The sequence below is a fragment of the Mesoplodon mirus genome (genome assembly GCF_964341445.2).
Source record: "Mesoplodon mirus genome assembly, chromosome: 4".
NCBI lineage: Eukaryota > Metazoa > Chordata > Mammalia > Artiodactyla > Ziphiidae > Mesoplodon > Mesoplodon mirus.
Window position 1 is genome coordinate 50,132,126 of NC_138979.1, and position 21,417 is coordinate 50,153,542.

General features: G+C 44.8%; 1 protein-coding gene across 1 annotated transcript in view; it reads left to right on the forward strand.

The window, feature by feature from the left end:
* The first annotated feature begins 5,097 nt into the window (after window positions 1–5,097).
* Window positions 5,098–21,417, forward strand: part of GCNT3 (glucosaminyl (N-acetyl) transferase 3, mucin type) — a 106,583-nt gene continuing 90,263 nt past the window's right edge. Inside the window, exon 1 of the mRNA XM_082617103.1 lies at window positions 5,098–5,169. The gene's annotated coding sequence lies outside the window, so the exon portion shown is untranslated. The remainder of the gene's footprint in view (window positions 5,170–21,417) is intronic.

The window sequence follows — 21,417 nt, forward strand, 5'->3', positions numbered from 1 at the left end:
CATGTCTCCCAATGATCCCTACCTGCTGGTATTCACCCCTTGTGCGATCCCTTCCCCTGGAGTATGGCCTGGACTTGTTAACGCACTTCTCATGAATAGAATATGGCAGACGTGATGGCTTGTCACTCCTGAGATTAGGTTATAAAAGGATTCCCCACCCCACCCCCGTCTCATCACTTGTGCTGTGGAGGCAAGCTGTCCTGTTGTAAGTAGCCTCGTGGACAGGGCCGTGTGGTGTAGCCAAGAACTGAGGCCTTCAGTCCAGTAGCCTGAAATGAACTGACACTTTCCAGCCATCATGTGAGTGAACTGAAGTGAATCCCCTCACCCCAAAGAAATGAAAGCAGGAACTTGGACAGTTGTATGCCTGTGTTCATAGCAGCATTATTCACAATAGTCAAAAGGTGGAAGCAGCCCAAGTGTCCACTGATGGTTGAATAGATACGCAAAACATTGCATATGCGTACAGTGGAATACTATTCAGCCATAAAAAGGAAGGCACTTCTGGCACGTGCTACTACATGGACATTATGCTAAGTGCAATAAGCCAGTCACAAAAGGACAAATATTCTATGATCCCACTTGTACAAGGTACGTAGAGAAGTCAAATTCATAGGGACAGAGAGTAGCATGATAGTTGCCAGGGGCTGAGGGGTGCAGTGGGGAAGAGGGAGTTAATATCTAATCCATACGGAGTTTCAAGTGGGAAAGGTGTAAAAGTTCTGGAGATGGATGGTGGTGACGGTTGCACAACAATGTGAATGTACTGAATGCCACAGAACTCTACACTTAAAAGTGGTTAAAATAGTAAATTTTACATATAGCTTACCACAATAATAATTTAGAAAAAAAAGAACCAAAGGAGTGGAATTAATTAGGAGTGGGTTATTTTCATTGATTAAAGTTAAGGTGGAAAAGCGGAGTTGTCCTAGCAGTGCGAAGAAAATAATGCGAGTACTATAAACAGCTGGGAGGGACGTGGCAATTAAGAGTTATTTGCTTTTTAACAAAGTAAAGCAATTATACTCCAATAGAGATGTAGCATAAATAAATAAATAAATAAATAGAGCAAAAAAAAAGAGTTATTTGCGGGCCTCAGACGTTGGTATAAGACATGTTAGTGGTTTTGATAATTAGGTCTTTAGAATAAAATCCCGTGAGGAATGGTATTCCTGTCAGTGCTAGGCTTCCAATCATGAGGGCTGTTACGGTAAAAGGTACTGCTTTAAATAGGCCTTCTACTTTTCAAATGTCTTGTTCACCATTTAGGCTGTGAATAATAGACCCAGAGCACATAAACAATATGGCCTTAAAAAAGGCGTATGTGCAGATGTGGAGGAATGCTAGATGAGGCTGGTTAATACCGATTGTTACCATTATAAGGCCTAACTGGCTTGAAGGGGAAAAAGCGACAGTCGTTTTAATATCTTCTTGGGTAAGGGCACATATTGCTGCAAATAGTGTAGTAATAGCCCCTAAGCATAATGCTTTTGCTTGGATGAATTTATTATTTTCTGTTAAAGGGTAAAAGCAGGTAAGTAGGAAAATACCTGCTACAACCATTGCGCTTGAGTGGAGTAAGGCTGAAACGGGGGTAGGGCCCTCTGTTGCTGAGGGAAGTCGTGGGTGAAGACCAAATTGGGGGGATTTTCCAGTTTCAGCTAATACAAGTCCTATTAGAGGTAGGTTTGAGTGGCCTAGGTCGAGTATGAAGATTTGTTGCAGATCTCATGCGTTTGAGTTCAATAGAAATCATGCTATTACTCTAATAAATCCAATGTCTCCGATAAGGTTACATAGAATTGCTTGGAGAGCAGCTGTATTTGCATCTGCTCATCCATACCATCATCCGATAAGAAGAAAAGATATAATTCCGACCCCTTCTCATCCAATAAAAAGTTGAAAAAGGTTGTTAACAGTGACAAGAATTAATATTGTGATAAGAAAGAGGAGTAAATATTTGAAGAATTGGTTAATATTAGAATCTGAGTGTATATATCATATTGAAAATTCTATAATAAACCATCTTATAAATAATGCTACTGGTACAAATATTATTGAGAAATAGTCTGTTTTGAAGCTAAGTGATAATTTAAGGGTTTGGATGGTAATTCATCGTCAGTTTGAGATAATTATTTCTTGGCCTGTATGAATTCATATTGTTGGAATTAAGCTTGTAACAAAAGCATATGAGATAGGGGTTTTTACATATGGTGGGTATTTGTTGCTTTTGTAAATGTTGGTTTTGTTATTATAATTGGTATTGTTAATATAAAGAGTGTGACTAACGTGAAAGAGGAGAATAAGTTTATTACTTTTATTTGGAGTTGCACCCACCCGAGTCAAGACTTCAGCTGAGACTGCAGCCCTGGCAGTTTTACTACAATCTCATGAGAGACAGTGAGCCAGAAGTACCCAGCTAAGCCACATCCACATTTTTGACCCACAGAAACTGTGAGGTAATAAAATACGTGTTGTTTGAAGTCCCTACATTCGGGGGTAATTTGTTATATACAATAATTAACACACCAGCACTGGGGAATCTTGACAGAAATTTTTTTGTGGAAATGCCTGATGTTATGTTACAAATTACATTGTCCACATATATAATCCTATTTAATACACTTTCTGAGCAGGAAATGACCTTAAAAACATATCGAATGACATATATACCTAATCACATTTAATCTTTGTAATTACCCTATTTGGTATGTACTATTATTTCCATTTTGTGAGGGAGCAGATTATGAAAGGTCATACAGCTAATTAGTGGAGGAGCAGGGATGTGAATCCATATCTGTCCTTCTCTAAAGCCCAGGCTGGCATTTTGCTCCAAGATAAGCCAACACCAAGACATAACGTGATTGGTTTAATAATCCCAAAGCTGATTGGAATCAGAATCCTCTCTGGATCCGTGGTCTCAGAGTGTTCCCAGACCAGCAACATTGGCATCACCTGGGAAGTTGTTAGAAATATAAACTCTCGGGCCCCACCCCAGACCCACTGGATCAGAAACTCTGAGATGGGCTCAGCAACCTACTTTAACAAGTCCTTCAGAAGATTCCAATGCAAGTGGAATTTGAGAATCACTGAGCTAGAGCTGCACTGTAATACAATAGCCGTTAGTCACGTCGACCATTTAAATTTAAATATAAATTAATCCAAATTAAGTAAATTTAAAAAATCAGTTGCTCAGTTGCGCTAGCCATATTTCACATGCCCAATAGCCACATGTGGTTAGTGGCTACAGTATTGTCCTGTGCAGATGTAGAACATTTCTATTGTCACAGAAAGTTCTGTTAGACAGCTCTGATCTACAGCAATAATTTCCTCACCTTTTCAACTGACAGCTGTGCACAACTCTGTACCTAAGTCGATCAGCCTAGAACGAGCTTTGGACCCGGAACTTTCCTCCAGCCTCATCCCTACAATGTTATGTCAGTTGTCCCTAATAGAGATGATTTCCCAGGTCCTTATAAGGTTTTGTCTCATCTGCCAGTCCTGATCAGTAGATATTGCTGCCTGGACTGAGTTGAGAAGGATCCGAAGGCTGGTGCCAGACCCAAGGGCCAGGGCCAGCTGCAGATTCTCACCAGGACATCCCAGGCGTGGAGGATGCCCAGCAAGGGGTTGCCAGCCAGGGGACTTGAGTGATTCTTTTTTTTTTTTTTTTTTAACATCTTTATTGGAGTATAATTGCTTTACAATGATGTGTTAGTTTCTGCTTTATAACAAAGTGAATCAGTTATACATATACATATGTTCCCATATCTCCTCCCTCTTGCATCTCCCTCCCTCCCACCCTCCCTATCCCACCCCTCTAGGTGGTCACAAAGCACCGAGCTGATCTCCCTGTGCTGTGCAGCTGCTTCCCACTAGCTATCTATTTTACGTTTGGTAGTGTATATATGACTTGAGTGATTCTGATGCCCCCTAGGGAGATGGATCCAGCAGGCCTGGATTAGGGTGAGCCAAAGTGGAAAATATAAAGGGGCACCAAATACTCTGTAATTAAGATAAATAGTATGTCAATGCAGTACTTTTTAAAAATCAAAATTAATGCCACAAAATGCACAATGAACAAAATACCAAACCTCCACAAACCATGCTGTATGGAGCTATTTTGGACCTGAGGCAAAAAGAAAAATGTGTGCCCTATATACATGTTTTATGTAATTTTATTTAAATTTTTTGACATTTGTGCATCATGAGGTTTTTTTGGTTGTTAATTTAGATTTTTAGAAATATTGCACAAAAATACTATTTATTTTGACAGCTGAGGGTTTTGGCTGCTCTTTTCTTTATATTTAGCATTTGAGATGAGAGCTCACTCACCTCATTCTAATCCCGGCCCTGCCCAGAGATCTAGAAATTTGGAGCTAAATCCAGTTCTCAATTATTGTTATTAGCTTATCACAGGCATGTCTGATTGCTTTAGGTGGTTTCTGGTCTGTTTTTATCCCTAATTGTCATGCTTTGTTTAATTTTCAGACTTGTGACCCAGTTTTTCTTGGTGGTAGGTTGGGACACAAAGAAAACAAAGCTCTGACCTTTCTGAGACTCAGAGGAGGATGGCAGGGGAGCGGGATGGAGAGGAGTGAAAATGCTTGCACGGTCTCGTCACTTGCTGTCATCCTAGAGAGAGCTCTGCTGCGCCACTTGGCCAGCCCTTGGGATTCACTGTCCTTTGCTGCCCCTATGTGGAGGGAATAGAAACTTCTAGGGAATCTTTTTTAAAAAATTGTGGTACAGTTGATTTACAATATTATAGTAGTTTCAGTTGTGCAATATAGTAATTCACAATTTTTAAAGATTATACTCCATTTATAGTTATAAAATATTGGCTATATTCCCTGTGCTGTACAATATATCCTTGTAGTTTATTTATTTTATACATAATAGTTTGTACTTCTTAATCCCCCACCCGTATCCTGCCCCTTTCCCCTGCCCCGTAACCACTAGTTTGTTCTCTATATCTGTGAGTCTGTTTCTGCTTTGTTATGTTCACTAATTTGTCTTATTTTTTAGATTCCACATATAGGGAATATGTTTCAGTAGGAAGAACCCAGAACGAAGGAATGCCTCTGTGGAAGAGCCCTTGGAGATCCTTGAACTCCACTCTCATTTTCTAGAACAGGAAACCAGAGAAATTAAAAGTGGGCTTTGCAGGTGAGGATGCGTGACAGTATGATAGACAAGCTGTAATCATAATAGTGACTCAGCACCAACTCTGCACTGTCTGGGATGTGGCAATGAACAAAACAGACCAAAATGTCTGCCTTTATAATTTTTGGCTGCGTCGGGTCTTTGTTGCTGAGTGCGGGCTTTTCTCTAGTAGTGGCGAGCGGGGGCTAATCTTCGTTGCGTGCACGGGTGTCTCACTGTGGTGGCTTCTCATTGTGGAGCACGGGCTCTAGACTTGTGAGCTTCAGTAGTTGTGGCAGATAGGCTCAGTAGCTGTGGCTCGCGGGCTCTAGAGCACAGGCTCAGTAGTTGTGGCACACGGGCTTAGTTGCTTCGCGGCATGTGGGATCTTCCTGGACCAGGGCTCGAACCCATGTCCCCTGCATTGGCAGGCGGATTCTTATCCACTGCGCCACGAGGGAAGCCCCTGGCTGCCTTTATAGAGTTTCAAGTCTAGTGTGAGGTGGGGGTAGGGAGAGAAAATCAACAGGCAAGTAAATCTCAAGCCTGTCAGTTGATGGTAAGCGCTTTGGAAGAAAATAAAGCAGGGGTTGGGGGTAGGGGGTTCCAGGAAGGGAGGTGCCAGTCGCAGGAGGATGGCCAGGGAAGGCCTTGCTGAGATGTTAAGGCCTGATGGAGATAAGGGAGGAACCAGGCAGCTACCTGGGGGAAGAATTTACCTACATCTTCTTATTTTTATAAAATAACCCTATTTATAATTCAGACATTCCATATCCATCTAGCTGCTAATATGTTGTCCTTCTGGCTAAACAGTTAGCAGCTTTTTTCCCCCTGCTTTTATGATCTCTGGATGCCTCATTGTCCCCTATTTGGCTTCTCAGTTTCCATACCCTGGATGACCAATTCTCTGTAGTAAATTCCCTGTGTGAAATACCTAGGGAGGTTTCTGTCTTTCTGAATGGACCCCGGCTGACATAACGAGTAAATTGCACCCGGGATTATCACTTGCTCTGCCCTATCACACACATGCTTTTCCTCCAGTGCCATGTAGATCTTTGTGATGGAAGAAATGTTCACATATTGAGGTATGGGTAAGTCATCCTGGCTTATACACAATCTGGCTTGAATTCATGTTAATGAGAATGGCCTGTCTTATGGCCTGTTTATCATGCATTGTACATCTGCCTTAGCCATTAAGAGAAGAATGCATTATCCAAAAGTAAAGTACGTCCACTGTGAAGATAGGGATAAATGCCTCTCCCCACCCCTTCATAGTCCCCAGCTAGTACTCCTTCGAAGATAAGCTTCCCTTCCCAGATACCGAGGTCATGCTGACTCGCTATGTATGTGCCAATCTGCCTCATTTGAAACCTTGATGGAACGCACCTCTGTCATATTTGATGTTCTTTGATTCTGACAAGATACAAAACTGTGCTGAAAACCACGCTTCTCCAGAGGGCTTTCTTTCTTGGAAAGAAAGCTGCGCTCCCGGGCTATAATCCTCCGTTTGGCTGAACACAGCTCTCTTCTGTTCCTGTTATAGATTGTTGATTGATTATTTGCATCGACATTTGGAACTTCCAGGTTTGTGCTTGCTGATAAGCCAACAGCACCTCTATTAGCTAAGGTTTTTTGAGTGTGCCCCACGTTGTGCTAGGCACTGATCTCTGTATCTGCCAAGAGGTCTGGACAGAGCAGCCCCTTTATCCCTGCCCCAGGCCCCTGCTGGTCTATCAGCAGCTCCCAGACCCTCAGGCGCACACTCTAGAATCTGGCCAGGAACTCATATGTCCAACAGCTGCTGTGCTGCTGCCCAACCAGGATGGACAGGGCCACACACTGAGTTTCTTAAGTAGGACCTCAGCTTGTCCACTCTCTGCACGATGTTCTCAGCATCCTCAAACCCATCTGGACATTTGGACCAGTTTTCCACCTCTGGGTTTCACCCCAAGAGGGAGAAAAGGGAGGGCGTGTTTGTCAGCTGTCCTCTCTCCTCCTCATACCCCACTGGATGAAAGAGAAGGCTGGGTGTCCTATTTCTGCTTCCTGTCTGGACTGGCCTCCCACTCTGCCTTGCCCTCCTCATTCCAAGCCCCTTATGGTAGAAGGGGGTTCTTTCTGCACCAGGGAGGCAGGTTTGGTTTATGACCAAGTCCATAGCTGTTGCTCCTACTAGGAAAAGAAATTTAGAAGGTTCTTTCTCTTGTGACAAAGCCTGGCTTTTGAGATTTGTCTAGGTGTTGAAGACAGCTATTCTGGGTTTCCAAACTGAATGTGAACTACTTTCTCTTGGCATTCCTGCTGTCACCATCCCAGTTCCCTCTTCAGCAAACAGATACTTCCATAGAATAGGGGACAGGTGGAAGGCAAGGTATGCAAATGACACAATTAGTCAATTAGTTTATTTCAAAATATTATCCCATTACGTATACCTGAATATCCTCCTCCTAGACTGTGATCTACTTAAAAGGCATGGTCACGTTTCCCCAAATATCTCAAAATGTCTAAGAGAAGTCAGATGCTAACCATGAAAAGATGTATGGATTAACTACTGTTTCAGGTTTCCTTATGTTGTCTCCCATTATCACAGCTCCTTGTAGGGCAGCTTCCTGCCCCAGACTAGTTAGAGACTCCAATGAATAGTTCCAGATGGGCTAAGGTCTTTGATGAATGAAAAGTAAAATGAATTAACTGTTTAATTAATGCATGTTTAAAAAACTAATCTTTCGGGCCTCCCTGGTGGCGCAAGTGGTTGAGAGTCCGCCTGCCGATGCAGGGGATACGGGTTCGTGCCCCGGTCTGGGAGGATCCCATATGCCGCGGAGCGGCTGGGCCCGTGAGCCATGGCCGCTGGGCCTGCGCATCCGGAGCCTGTGCTCCGCAACGGGGGAGGCCACAACAGTGAGAGGCCCGCATACCGCAAAAAGAAAAAAAAAAAAAAAAAAAAAAACTAATCTTTCTAAAGGGTCTGTGCTTGGGGTAAAATTCCAAAAGGAAGGTAAAAACATTGGGGACCACTGCATTAGTCATTCACTAAGCACATGCCCTATGGAAAGTGACATTTTGCACATTATCTCGTTTACCTGTTGTTTCTGGACACTGTGAAAAATAAGTTTTATGGCAGACCTGTCTTAAACAGGCATTCCGAAAGCCAGACGGTAAATTTCTCTGGCTTTATAAGACTCAAGAAGAAGAAATCATTTCAGCTTAACCTCATTTTGGCTCTTTTTCAACTATAGAAACTGTAGAGCTATGAAGTCTATCATTAGATGGAACAATAAGGTAGATTTTTAAGAAGCAACAAAAAAAACCCCAACACCCCCCCCACCCCAACTTTCAAATTTCTTAAATAATGATGACCTGATACACGTATAGGACTTTGTAATTTACGAAACACTTTTGCCTAAAATACTTAGCCCTCATAAAACCCCTGCATTACTATTATTATTCTCATTCTTAGATAAAGAAACCAAAGCTACTAATTTTAATTGAACACCTACTATGTGCCAGACACTTTAAAATTGTATATCTCATTTAATTTAGACAAGAACACAATGAGTAAGAAATTACCTTTTAAATCTTACGAATAGGGAAACTAAATCTCAGGGGAGTTTGGTCAAGGTCATATAACCAGCGAAGCAAGGCTGAGCACCCACATTCTGTGATACCAAGTCTAATGCAATTCCTACTACCACCTATTAGATCCCTCAAGCTTCTGGAAAGGAATTCCTATGTCAGAGCCTTCCTTTGCACAGGTCCACTTAGGCCTGCGTCTCATAGGACCTGTAAAGCTGCAGAGGCGGAGAAAGGAACATGAGAAAGAGTTACCTTTATAGCATCAGTGTGTAAAACTCATAGTTTCATCCTGAAAAAAAAAATCCCTCTTCCCTTTTCTCACTCCTCCTTCTACCTTTCTCAGGTGTTTTCATAACACGTCCCTTTAGTAGTTTTCTACTGCCAGTTGTAGGTAGTTGTAGGTAGCTTGGCCTTGGGCCTTTGAATAAAGCCTTGTGGGTGTTCATTATTCTCAGATTGAAAATACTTGTTGGTGATAAGAAGTTCTTTCTTTACATGGTGATCCCCCCCCCACTACAGCCCTGAATCCCTCTTAAAATATAAATTTATTCTAATGCCTAGAAAATAGACCAGTAGCTAATAGGTAGTTAATAAGTATTGTTCAATGAATGATTATTACTGAACACGTATTGAAATTTAAGAGTGGATGGTGTTGTTTCTGTTTGAAGCAACACCAAATAACACTAAATGTATGGAACACTCATTATCATAAACTTTACATTCAGGAGTCCTTCTGTGACTTGGCCACCTTCTAAATTATTCTAGAAATGTTGGTTTTGGTGACTGCCCACAACTCTTTAAATGAAATGGTTCTGCACACAATCTTTTGCCCAGATGGCTTATGCCCCTGGTCACAGCTGATTGGACCAAGGTAGACACCCTATCAAAGACAGCCAATCAGAGGTGAACTAGTGACTTCTAATATGATTTGGTGCAAAAAGCTGAGTTGGGTCTATAGTTATTTAAACTTGCATGCAATCCCTTCTGCTTGCTAGGGGATGAGGTGGTGAAGGAAGGTTGACATAAATTAGCTAGTATCTGGGTTATGTAGGTATTTATCCCACAGCTGCTTAGTGTACATTCTATATCTTGGAAGGGACAGGGAGAGAGACTTACAGAGATGGAGTGAGATACAGAGGCCCCTCATCTTCTAGGGAAGTGACAAGGCTCTCTGGTGTCAAGCAGGTGACTGTGCTTCAGGCTTTGGCCCCGAGGCTTCCACAGACAAAAGCGAGGCAGCTGATACACTGGGGAAGGAGCTCAAGGCAAGGAGTTGGAAGGTCTGTGTTTGCATCCTCACTACTGATTACAGGATGTGTGACCTTGGACAAAAATGTACATTTTTAAAGAGCCCTGTGAATACATGTATGTCTATTAACAATACATTAATATCACCTCTAGATGTCTGGGTTTCATAATTTAGTGTAGGTAAGAATCCTTGAGGCGCTTATTCTAAATGTGTTTTTTTCAGGATCCACCCCATAGAAAATCTGCTTTAGTAGTTGTGGAGTTTTATCCCCCATCCCTCAGGTGTGTCTGACTCAGTCCACAGACCACAACTTGAAAAGCCGTGCTCTGGATGAAGGAACTAAAAGCAGGAGACAAGTCCATCTCAGTCAGTGAGCCTCTTTCTGGCTGCTCAGTCGACCGTGGCTGCACTGCCTGGGTGCTGGAGAGTCTGTGTATTTAAAAAGCCCTGTCACTTAAGGCACAAACGCCAGATTGAGATCAGGAAGGGTCTTCTCACCTTCCTGAGCATTGCATCTAGGTGGGAGAGAATGAACATAGGAAGGAATAAGCCAACCAAACAGGAGAGGAGTTGGGTGTTTCTCCAGCAACCAGACATGGTTTCCTCTCCACGGATGTGGTGTGGAGACTTTATAGTTTGGGGGCTTAGCTGGCAAATGTTGGGGGAAAGGGGCCCAGGTGTCTGAAGGAGCATCTGCTGAAAGTACAGAGGGGCAGAGAAACAGCCCCAGGGCAGAGGGCGATGAGAGAGCTGGTTAGGGTTAGAGCTATGGAGAGAATTAAATCTCACTCAGAGATGGCTAAAGGAGGTTCAGTGCCAACCTAAGAGATTCCCTGTGTCATTCTACAGGGTCCTGCCATCTGTCCCAAGATGGCCAATAATTTTTTTTTTTTTGAGAACAGGTTATCCCATGACATTTGCAATTGACCAGGCACTGAAAGAATTGCCGTATAGGAGTAGGGTCCAAATATGTGATCAGTTGAGGTGATGGGCTGAATTTAACAGAATAATACGCAATAGAAAAGAAGCACATGAAAAGATGGTTAACATCATTAGTCATCGAAATGTTTATAAAATCCACAATGAAATACTTCAATCCTACTAATATGGCTAGAATAAAAATGACAGACAATAGCAAGTGTTGGTGAGGATGTGAAGAAATTTGGAACTCTTTTACACTGCTGGCGGGAATGTAAAATGGTGCAGCTGCTGTGGAAAACAGTCTGGCAGTTCCTCAGAAGGTTAAATATAGAGTTACCACGTGACCCAGCAGTTCTACTTTTAGGTATAGAGCCAAAAATATTGAAAACGCATGTACACACAAAAAATGTGTACAAGAATATTTATAGCAGTATTATTCATAATAGCCAAAAGGTGGAAACAGCCCAAATGTCCATCCACTGATGAATGGATATCCATACAATGGAATATTGTTTGGCCATAAAAAGGAATGGAATTTTGACACACAAAAGGACAAATAATATGATTCCACTTATATGAAATGGCCAGAGTAGGCAAATTTGTAGAGCTAGAAAGTAGATTGGTGGTTGTCAGGGGCTTGGGTGCGGGGAGAAGGAATGAGGTGTGATGGCCAATGGGAATGGGGTTTCTTTTGGGGGTGGTGAAATGTTCTGGAATTTGATGCTGGTGATACTCGGTAAATATATTTAAGAACTTACTGAATTGTACACTTTAAAAGAGTGGAGTAAGCTGGGACAAAATGAGAGAGTGGTAATGTATATATGGACATATACACACTACCAAATGTAAAATAGATAGCTAGTGGGAAGCAGTCGCATAGCACAGGGAGATCAGCTCAGTGCTTTGTGACCACCTAGAGGGGTGGGATAGGGAGGGTGGGAGGGAGGGAGACACAAGAGGGAAGAGATATGGGGATATATGTATATGTATAACTGATTCACTTTGTTATAAAGCAGAAACACACCACTGTAAAGCAATTATACTCCAATAAAAATGTAAAAAAATAAAAATAAAAGAGTGGAGTAGATCTCAATAAAGCTGTCATTAAAAACACACTCAAAGAAGAAATAAAAACTTCCATCTGAAAACGTAATAAGAATAAACGCATGGTCCTGCCTTTGGGTCCAAGAATTAAAGGGGCTGAAGTGGACATCTCCTTTTGTCTGGCCAGCCTCTACCTTCTTTAGGTGACAGTCTCTGATTTCTCTGGAGAATTAGCTTCCTTCTGATGGTCCTGTTGGGAGCATAAGTTACAGGGCCCCTGACCTGCCATGCAGGGGGCAAGTGACCCTGGCTGAACCAGATCAGACTCTGGCTTGTAAATCTGAACCCTGAGCCGAGTGGTGTCCTTCCCAGGACGCCACCTGCAAGTTTCCCACTGAGATCCCTGGGGCTGGTTCCATTCCTGTGCTTAGTTTTGGGCACGTCTTCTGAGATACTTCTTTTCTGCCTAGCTTAGCCAGAATCGGTTAAACTGGAGTTGCTTGTGAAGGGAAACCTCAACAGATACGTTGAATCAATGTGGCATAGCAGCTGCACATGCAAAATATCAGGAGTTTTAGCTTCAATGTTAATAACTGCAATTAACCATGATCCATCACTTGGTGGAGCTGGCACTGTGCTAAGAACTGTGCCTGCTTTTCATTTAATTCAACCCTCTCAATGACTTTACTTGGTAGGTACTGTCTTGGCTCCATTTTACCCACGAGGGAATGAGGCACAGAGAAATTAGGTACATTTTCTGAGATCACGCAGCTGATTAATGTTGGGCTCTGGATTCGAATCCAGCTCTACCTGACTCCAGAATAGTGCTCGTACCCGCTGCTCTGTACTGCCTCAGAAGGAATCGGCATTGTTGTTACCGAAAGTGGGGTCCGGCTGCTCGCCGCTCGGAAGCCAATACTCGAGAGGCAAGGTTGATGGAAAGAAAAGTTCGCGTTATTTCGGAGGCCAGCAAATGGGGAGGAAGGCAGACTCATGTCCAAAGGCCAACTGCCCCCTGACAATCATTGGGCAAGGGCTTTTAAAGGGGAGTCTCAGGGGTGTATAAGTGGAGGGAGGGGGGTACATGCAGAAACAGCACAGTCATCTCTGACAGCCATCTTGAAATTAGTCATGCAGTGGTCTGATCAGTGTCATCTTGATTGTTTTAAGTACAGCTACTCTTTAGTTCCAGGGTCAGTTTGTTCCTATTTCCTTGAAGCCAGTTCTTGGAATTGTGGCAGCTTAAGTCATGGCTACAGTTTGGCTATCATGTAATTAACTTCTTCCACCTGGTGTGGGTTTCAGTATCTACAAAACAGCTCAAAGTATATGACTCAGAATATTATCTATAGAGCTTGAAGGAGAACTAAAGGCACTTGACTTTTCTTAATGATTAAACTATTATTATTTGGTCTTGTTTGACTGTTTTCCTTTGCTTCTGCATTTTCTCACTTCTCTGATTAAATTTATTTTTTGACTAAAGTTTTTGTATAGACAAAAGACAGGCAGAGGACATGGAGGTGGGGAGGACCATAGGGGTCCTGCTCTGTTTTACTGTGGAGGGTTGCCCTGAGCAAATGGAACCTCTGGCTGTGACCTGAGAAGTTCAAGGTGGCAGAGTACATCCTGCCTTTCCCTGGCAGTGGTCTCAGAGGTAGGGCCTGTGCTTTAAGACACTTGATGGCAGAGTTATCAACCCTCACTGCACATTACAACCACCCAGGGAGGTTTAAAACCGCTGATGCCTGGATCCCACCCTCTGTTGTAATTGGTCTGCGGGGCTGCTGGGCCATGGGATTGTTTTCCAGTTTCTCAGATGATTCTAATACGCAGCCATGGTTGCCAGCTTCTATTTTTTCAAAACTTCAAAGGCATACTATACACCTGTGGATCTTGTTAAAATGCAGATTCTGATTCTGGATGATCTGGATGGGGCCCAGGAGTCATGTCTCTAACAAGCGCCAGGTGACTCCAAGCAGAAATGCCATCCCCAGTGGAAGCCTTCATACTCAAAGTGGTAACCAGCAACATCAGCATCACCTGGAGCTTTTTAGTAATTTAGACTCCTGGGCCCCACCCAGACCTATGGAACCCAAGCAGGAATGCCAGGGAGGGCCCAGGTGATTTTCATGCACATTAAGGTGTGAGAAGCACGCTGGGCCCAGGGTATATTTAAAGAAGAGCCATGAGGCTACTGATGGGATTCAGAACTGCGGCATCTGAGCAGGCGTGAACGGAATTGAGGATGTGTAGCCAGGAGGAGAGAAGAAAGAACAGCAGGAGGCAGGTAAGTGCTTTGACCCTCGAGAGGCTGTTTCAGGATGGAGGAGGGGACTGAGGGATGTGTCATCCAGAGGAAGACCTAGGAGGTTAGGGGGATTCATTCTGTCCAGCGGGGTTGGTTGGTTGGCTGCCCCCGGGTCTATGGGGGTTACGCTTCTTGTCAAGGAGGTCACACTCGATTGATGATGGCAGAAGGAATTCAAGCGTTGTAAAGATTTGATGATTTCTAAGCTGTCTTGCTACTCTGAAATAGTGTCTATGGAGTTGAAGTGGTGGAATTTGTCGGGTCACCTGGGGACCTAGTGCCTGTGGAGCTGAGGTGAGATGTGTCCGAACTTGAGTCTGGGGTCCTGGTGAATGCAGTATTTTGGGGTGAAACTGATAAAAACCAACCTACTGTGAGGAGATGCCCACAAAGCCGTGTCAGGGAGGAAGACATTTTCCTTTACCTGCCAGCGTTATTCGGGCTGGTCTAAGAATTAAATTGACATTGGAGAGATTAACAAGAGAAAAATCAAACAAAAGCTTAGTAACGTGTGTATGTGGGAGAGACTCAGGAAAATTGAGTAACTCGCCAAAATGGCTGAAACCCTCACCTTAAATACCATCTTCAGCTAAAGACACAAGAGGATGTTAAAGCTGGAGAGACTTAGTTATGGGCGGTGACCAGGAAAAGCACAGTAAACAAGGGTAAGGTTATTATGTGGATTGCAATCAGTGCCTCTCCACTGATAAATTTCTAGAGATGAGGTCATCCTTTTCTTCCTGGTACAGAGAGGGAGTCGCCCGTAAAAATGGGGATTTCCCTTACAACTGTGTTTCTTGCAAAAGGGCAACTCCTATTTGGTTTTCAGAGCCCTTCCTATGTCTGCTGTTTCTCAGAAAATGACCAGCTTAAAACAATATGCCAAAGAGACATATTTTAGGGTGGCAAATTCTGCTCCCCTACAGGGGAGATGTATTTTATACAAGAGCATGTGGGAGGAGACTCTGGACACCTCCAAATCCAGCAGGGGTGACCCCAAAGTCCTGAGGCCCCATCTTGCTGTGCTCTGGTCTCTGAGATCATGACGTGTGACCAGAAGACATGGGCTGGGAGGTGGGACCAGGGGTTGGGGTCACGTTGGAGGGGTGTTTATCTTGCACCAGCCAGAGAAGAGGATCTCAGATTGGGGTGGCCTGGTGCTTTAGGTAGAAACAGCTCTAGAAAGGAGAGGGGGAACCATGACGTCCTCGGGTGGAAGGACCAGACTCCCATTGTTTCAAGCAGTGTGGGTTCACTGTGCCTGTGAATTGAAGAGGAGAAGCCGAGCGGGACCACCCAGGGAGACCTGGGAAGGAGAGGTCTGGGCCCCCGGGCAGCTTCACAGGTGTTGGCAACTTGGCTTTCTGGATCTTATTTCTTGGGCTCTGTCTTTCCAATAGTTCAGTTCCCCTCTCTGCCCCAGTGTGTGCCTCGTGTCTGCCGGTGGGATCCCCAGCCTCTCTGTGGCTTCCACAATCTTGGGAGGCGGCTGGGAGAGAGGCCAAGAGCCCCAAAGGACGGAGGCTACAGAGGGTGGGGATCCTGTGTCCAGGCGCTTGTGGCCTGAGCCCTTGCTCTTCGGTCTCCTAGATGAGGCTTGAGGGCACTTTGCTTGTGTGTGAAACACCCAGGAAAACTCTCCTCTCCCACAGAGGAACTCCTCTTTTATCTTTCTCGAAACCTGGAGCCCTCTTAGGCAAGCTTGCATTTTGTCTGTATTTGGTAGAGAGTGAAATTCAGAGAACTTGTGCTAAGTGTGCAGGCCCCGGGGCGTTCTGTGTGTGGAGCTTTCCTGCCCTTCCTCAGGGCTTTCTCCTTGGTTGCGGGTGTGCTGGGCAAGGGCAGTGCGTGGGGCGGCAGGTTGGGGGACATCATGTGTGGTGATGGGGGTGGTGAAGGCCTGGGTCGCAGCAGGAACGTGCCGAGGACCTGCTTGGTCTTCCGTACGAGCAACCCATCAGGTCTCTGGTGGGTTTCTCGGGCCTTACTCTCAGATGGGGGAGCTTCAGACTTCTGTAGCCAGCGCTTGGGAAAGGCAGGTCAGACGGAACAGCAGTCAGAGGTGCTGGGGGCCCTGCTTGGGACCCCGCCTTGGTCAGCCTGGATCGGGGGAGGCAAAGGGAACCTACGAACTGAGTGAATCCCCATTCTGATCTGTGCCATTCCTCCCGGTTATAATCTCATGGAATCCTCATAAAACTCCATTTGGAGATGACACACTGCATCTCAGAGACGTGCCTTGCCCAAGGTTCCCCACTACAAGGTGCAGCCTTGGGACGCCAGGGGTGCTTGTCCATTGCACACAGGTGCTCACAGAGGCTTGGGCCACCTCAAGGGGGGAGGGGCTCTCCCTGCTCAGGTGTCTTAACTGCTAGGACACGTGGAAACCCTTTCACACCAGAAGAAAGGGCTATTGTTCTCCAGGCCGTTATCCTACCTTCAAGGGCCCTCGCTTTTAATCACATTTTAACTGATTATTATGATCCCAGGAAGCCAGCGTTAGATTTCATTTACCTTCCAGTTTGGGCCCACCAGGAAGTAACCTTTGCTCAGAGCTGAGTGTTCCCTGGGCACCGTGTCTTAGGAGGAAGTTGATGAAAGTTTTGTTGGCATCTGCTGCTTGAATAGTTTGCACCCAACAGTTGGAGCCCCACTCCAGGGGGGTATTAGTCACCCCTGTGTCTTGAGCTGAATCAGATTTTCTGTGGGCTTTGTCAGCTCACCTCTGTGAGGGTAAGAGTGGCTGTCTCCTTAGGTACCCATATTGGCCTACCATTTCTTCCCTCCCTTGAGGGCTTCTTGACTCACCCTGACTTTTTGCTCTGGTCACATTACCTTGTGTGCTGTTCATCCTACTATTTCCTCCCTACCTCAAGGCCTTTGCACTTGCTGTTCCCCTAGGTATCCACATAGCTTCCTCACTTCTTGCAGGTCATTACTCAAATGTGACCTTCTCACTGAGACCTTTCCTGGCTACTCCCTAGACTCTTTCTCCCTCCAGCACTCCCTTTTTCTTTGTTAGTTTCCATAACACTTACCCATCTGATATACCATATACTTTTACTTTATTGTGTATTGCCCATTCCTTTACTCTAGGATTTAAGCTTTCTGAGGCAGGATGTTATTTGTGCTTGCTTGCTTGCTTGCAGAGAACAGTATCAGGCAGTAGGGTGCTCAAATACCTGAGTAAGTAGATGAATGACCATCCCCAACACAATGCCTTTAGAGGCCAGTTATGTTACAAAAGTATGAAACGACTGGAATAAAAACAAAGGTGGGTGGAGAGTTGAGACATGCACATCCCTACTAAGAGCATTAACTTAAACAACAGCAATAACAATCACAAAACAGTCCCAGCGGGCTTCCCTGGTGGCGCAGTGCTTGAGAGTCCGCCTGCCGATGCAGGGGACACAGGTTCGTGCCCCGGTCCGGGAAGATCCCACATGCTGCGGAGCGGCTGGGCCCGTGAGCCATGGCCGCTGAGCCTGTGCGTCCGGAGCCTGTGCTCCGCAACGGGAGGGGCCACAACAGTGAGAGGCCCAAGTAACGCAAAAAAAAAAAACAACCCAGTCCCAGCTACACCAAACCCATGTGTGTGCTGCTAGTTTGTGACTGCGTATGTCAGATGGGCTGATCTTCCAGGCCTGGACTTCCCTAGAATTGCCGTCAGTAAATAGCTCTGAGGAGAGGTGCCCATGGTTTTCCTTGAGGCATCTTCTAAGTAGTTCTGTGAAACTGTCATTTTGAACATTCTAAAGATAATGATGCATTGTTCATTACACTGTATCTGTAGAAGAAATTTTTTTTCTCCTATTGGTATCAGGTCAGGTATGTGTTTCTCAAAACCATTTTATTTTTGAATCAGATAGACCCTAGGACTCATGTTACTGATAGTTGTTTTTCCAGGTAGAAAATTTAGAATTGAAACTAACCCTCGTAAGGTGTGAGACGTCCTGGCATACATTTTGTATTAGCCACGTTCCTGATTCCATATTATGTCCTGTCCCTTTTGTGCCTTTGCCTCATCTTTCTTACTCAATCCTAATCCAGTAAGAAAAGAAATGAACTGAATACTTAACTTGCTCAGGCTTCTAGGAATTAACAACATCCAGAATAAATAGAACAGTTTCCCTTTTTCTTCTTACTAATACCCTCTAACTCAAAGGTGTCATGTGCTGTGACAGTCACTGGAAAGTGAGAGAGAAGTACAACTGAGGGAGGGAAGGACAGGAGATGGAAGAGGCTTCAGAGAAGGTTGGAAATAAGTGGTGAGAGGAGCAGAATGAAATGGCTCTACTCCAAGGATTAGATTCGCCCCTCTTACTATACAAGATCAGACCTCGTGGGCTTCCCTGGTGGCGCAGTGGTTGAGAGTCTGCCTGCTGATGCAGGGGACACGGTTCGTGCCCCGGTCCGGGAGGATCCCACATGCCACGGAGCAGCTGGGCCCATGAGCCATGGCCGCTGAGCCTGCGCGTCCGGAGCCTGTGCTCCACAACAGGAGAGGCCACAGCAGTGAGAGGCCCGCGTGCCGCAAAAAAAAAAAAAAAAAAAAAAAAGATCAGATCTCGTGAAACACAAACAACATTCCCACAGTGACCTGGCTGGCCATAGGTGCTTCGCACAGGTATATTGAAGGAAGTGCAGCTTCTTCTATTGGGAGGTTTGGGAATATCTAATGGTCTTGTCTCACATTCAGGTTCTGGACCCCTCTGGTTTCCTCATGACTCACAAGAGTGGGGGTCCCACCCGGCTCTGACTGACTATACCATCCCAAGAAGACTGTCACTCATTGACTTTTAGAGGTCCTCCCTTTGTTCATTTCTCAGGAACTTCATATTCATGATCAGGACGAATAAAACTCACATGCCTGAGCCTCTGGCTGGGTGAGCACAGCTATGAAACTGACAGCAATCCTGACACTAGGGATACTTACCCCAGTGACGTGGTCAGAGGAGAGGTCATTATTGCTTCATCCAGGAAATGCCCCAGTATCTCCCAACCTCTGTGATCTAATGCATTTACTGTGAGTGCAGAGTAAGTGTTTAACTTTGCCTGTTTTTTCATTAGTATCATTATTCTAATAATTGTGTTGATTCTGTTCATATGTTGCAAGAATGTTTCCTCATTTCCCTCCAGGAGGACTGTACTCTGAATATTGCCTGATATCTGGAAGCCCTTTATGATGCTTAGCAACTGCATGACTCATGGCTGCCCATACGCTGTTGTCAGTTTAAGAGAATGGTTCTATTATCTCCTCTAGCTAGTTTTCTTCCTGCTTTCATCACACACACACCCTTCCAATTTTAAAAGACTCCCCAAAGGTGGATGTCCCACCTATCTACTCAAGTTCCTCTTGTCTTTTCTTCTGGCAGGGAGCTCAACTCATTATTTGATCTCCCCATGGCCAGAATTAAGTAAAACATGATTTGTCAAGCACCTTCTACGTGTCACATACTGTTCTAGGGAGCGGGGAGGTAGCAGTGAACAAAACAAACTCTCCTTCCTTCCTGGAGTGAACTTTGCGGTGAGGGGAGAGGCAATAAATGAAATAGTAAAAGACGTGACGTTAAGCGTTAGGGTAGGTAAATAAACCAGGAAAGGGGGTCAGGGCATGTGTGTGCCCGTGTGGAGGGACGTAACTTGGAAGTGAGGGTTCAGCAAAGCTTGTCCTCGGAAGGTGGCATTTGAGTCATGACTTGCAGGAGTGAGCCATCCAGGTAACCAGGGACAAGTGTACAGGTACTAGAATACAAGGAAGAACGGAGCCCCTGAGGAAGGGAGGTATTGGCGGGCCAGGAGCAGCGAAGAGACCCACGGCTGGAGCCGTGGCCAGAGGAGTGGGAGGACTGGTCTGAAAAGTGGAAGGGGTGAGGCCGATGATGAGGGGCCTAGTAAGGAATCTGGCTTTGGCTGATGTGAGAGCCATTAAAAGGTCGTGAGCCGAGCCATGACATAATCTGGCTTGAGTTTTAGCTGTTCCTTGTAACTGCTATATGGAGAAGGGCAAGGGTCAAGGAAGCAGGGAGCCTGGTTAGATGGGGGCATGGCCTCAGGGTGGTGACCCGGGGGGGTGGATAAACCCTCAGCGGCCCACATAGCACCCTAAGATGGTGACTGGTCTCCTGTCTAAAACCATCAAAAATAGTAAAGATGAAAGTTCTAAATCAGGTGATTCCTATTTAATCAGAGAACAGAGTTCAATAAATGGATATTTGGTTCTATTAAGAATGATAAGTGATATTGGAGGGCTTCCCTGGTGGCGCAGTGGTTAATAATCAGCCTGCCAATGCAGGGGACATGGGTTCAAGCCCTGGCCCGGGCAGATCCCACATGCCGCGGAGCAACTAAGCCCGTGAGCCACAACTACTGAAGCCCACGCGCCGTGCTCCACAATAAGAAGTCACTGCAATGAGAAGCCTGCGCACTGCAACGAAGACCCAACGCAGCCAAAAATAAAAATAAATAAAATAAATTTATTAAAAAAATATTGGTGAGTTGTTTAAACTTTACAGAAAAGTTTTATACACACAGCTTCATTTAGTCTTTTTAACTAGCTCATGCACCTTTTTAACTAGATACCATTTTCTATTTTAATTTAAATCATAAGAAAATTAGTACAAGATAAAATAAAATTCAGAGCCAAATGGTATGAAAATGAAAAATAAAGGCTTCCTTGCTCATGTCAGCCCTGTCTCCCTCAGACCATCTCAGTTTTTCAAGAGCCTAGAGAGAAATCATCTAGCACATAGAAGCAGGCAATTTATATCTCCCACCCAAACCAGATCAACCCAGCACAGTTTTCTGTGCCTTGAGTTTTTTTCACTTAATAATCCATCTTCATGCCCTTTGCACATTCACACAGGGGCTCTATCCCCGATCTTAATGTCTGCGTAGGTTAGGTTCAGACCTTGGAGTTCTGTTTTAAATAACATGACAGGAAAATCTTGAGAGATGAGCAGTTAGTCGTTTTGTAAAACAGGAAACTGGTTCAGGGAGAGGTGACTGGCCCCTTGTTTTGCAATGAGTGACAGAACTGAGCCTCAGGTGTTGGGTCAGTTCCTTGTGATTCCCACCATAACCAAGAAAGCATCTTCAGGAGTGAGAGGAATAGAAAGCAAATTGACCTGTTAGAAATAGTGTGGGCGGGGCTCTTGGACTATTCAGGAGCCAC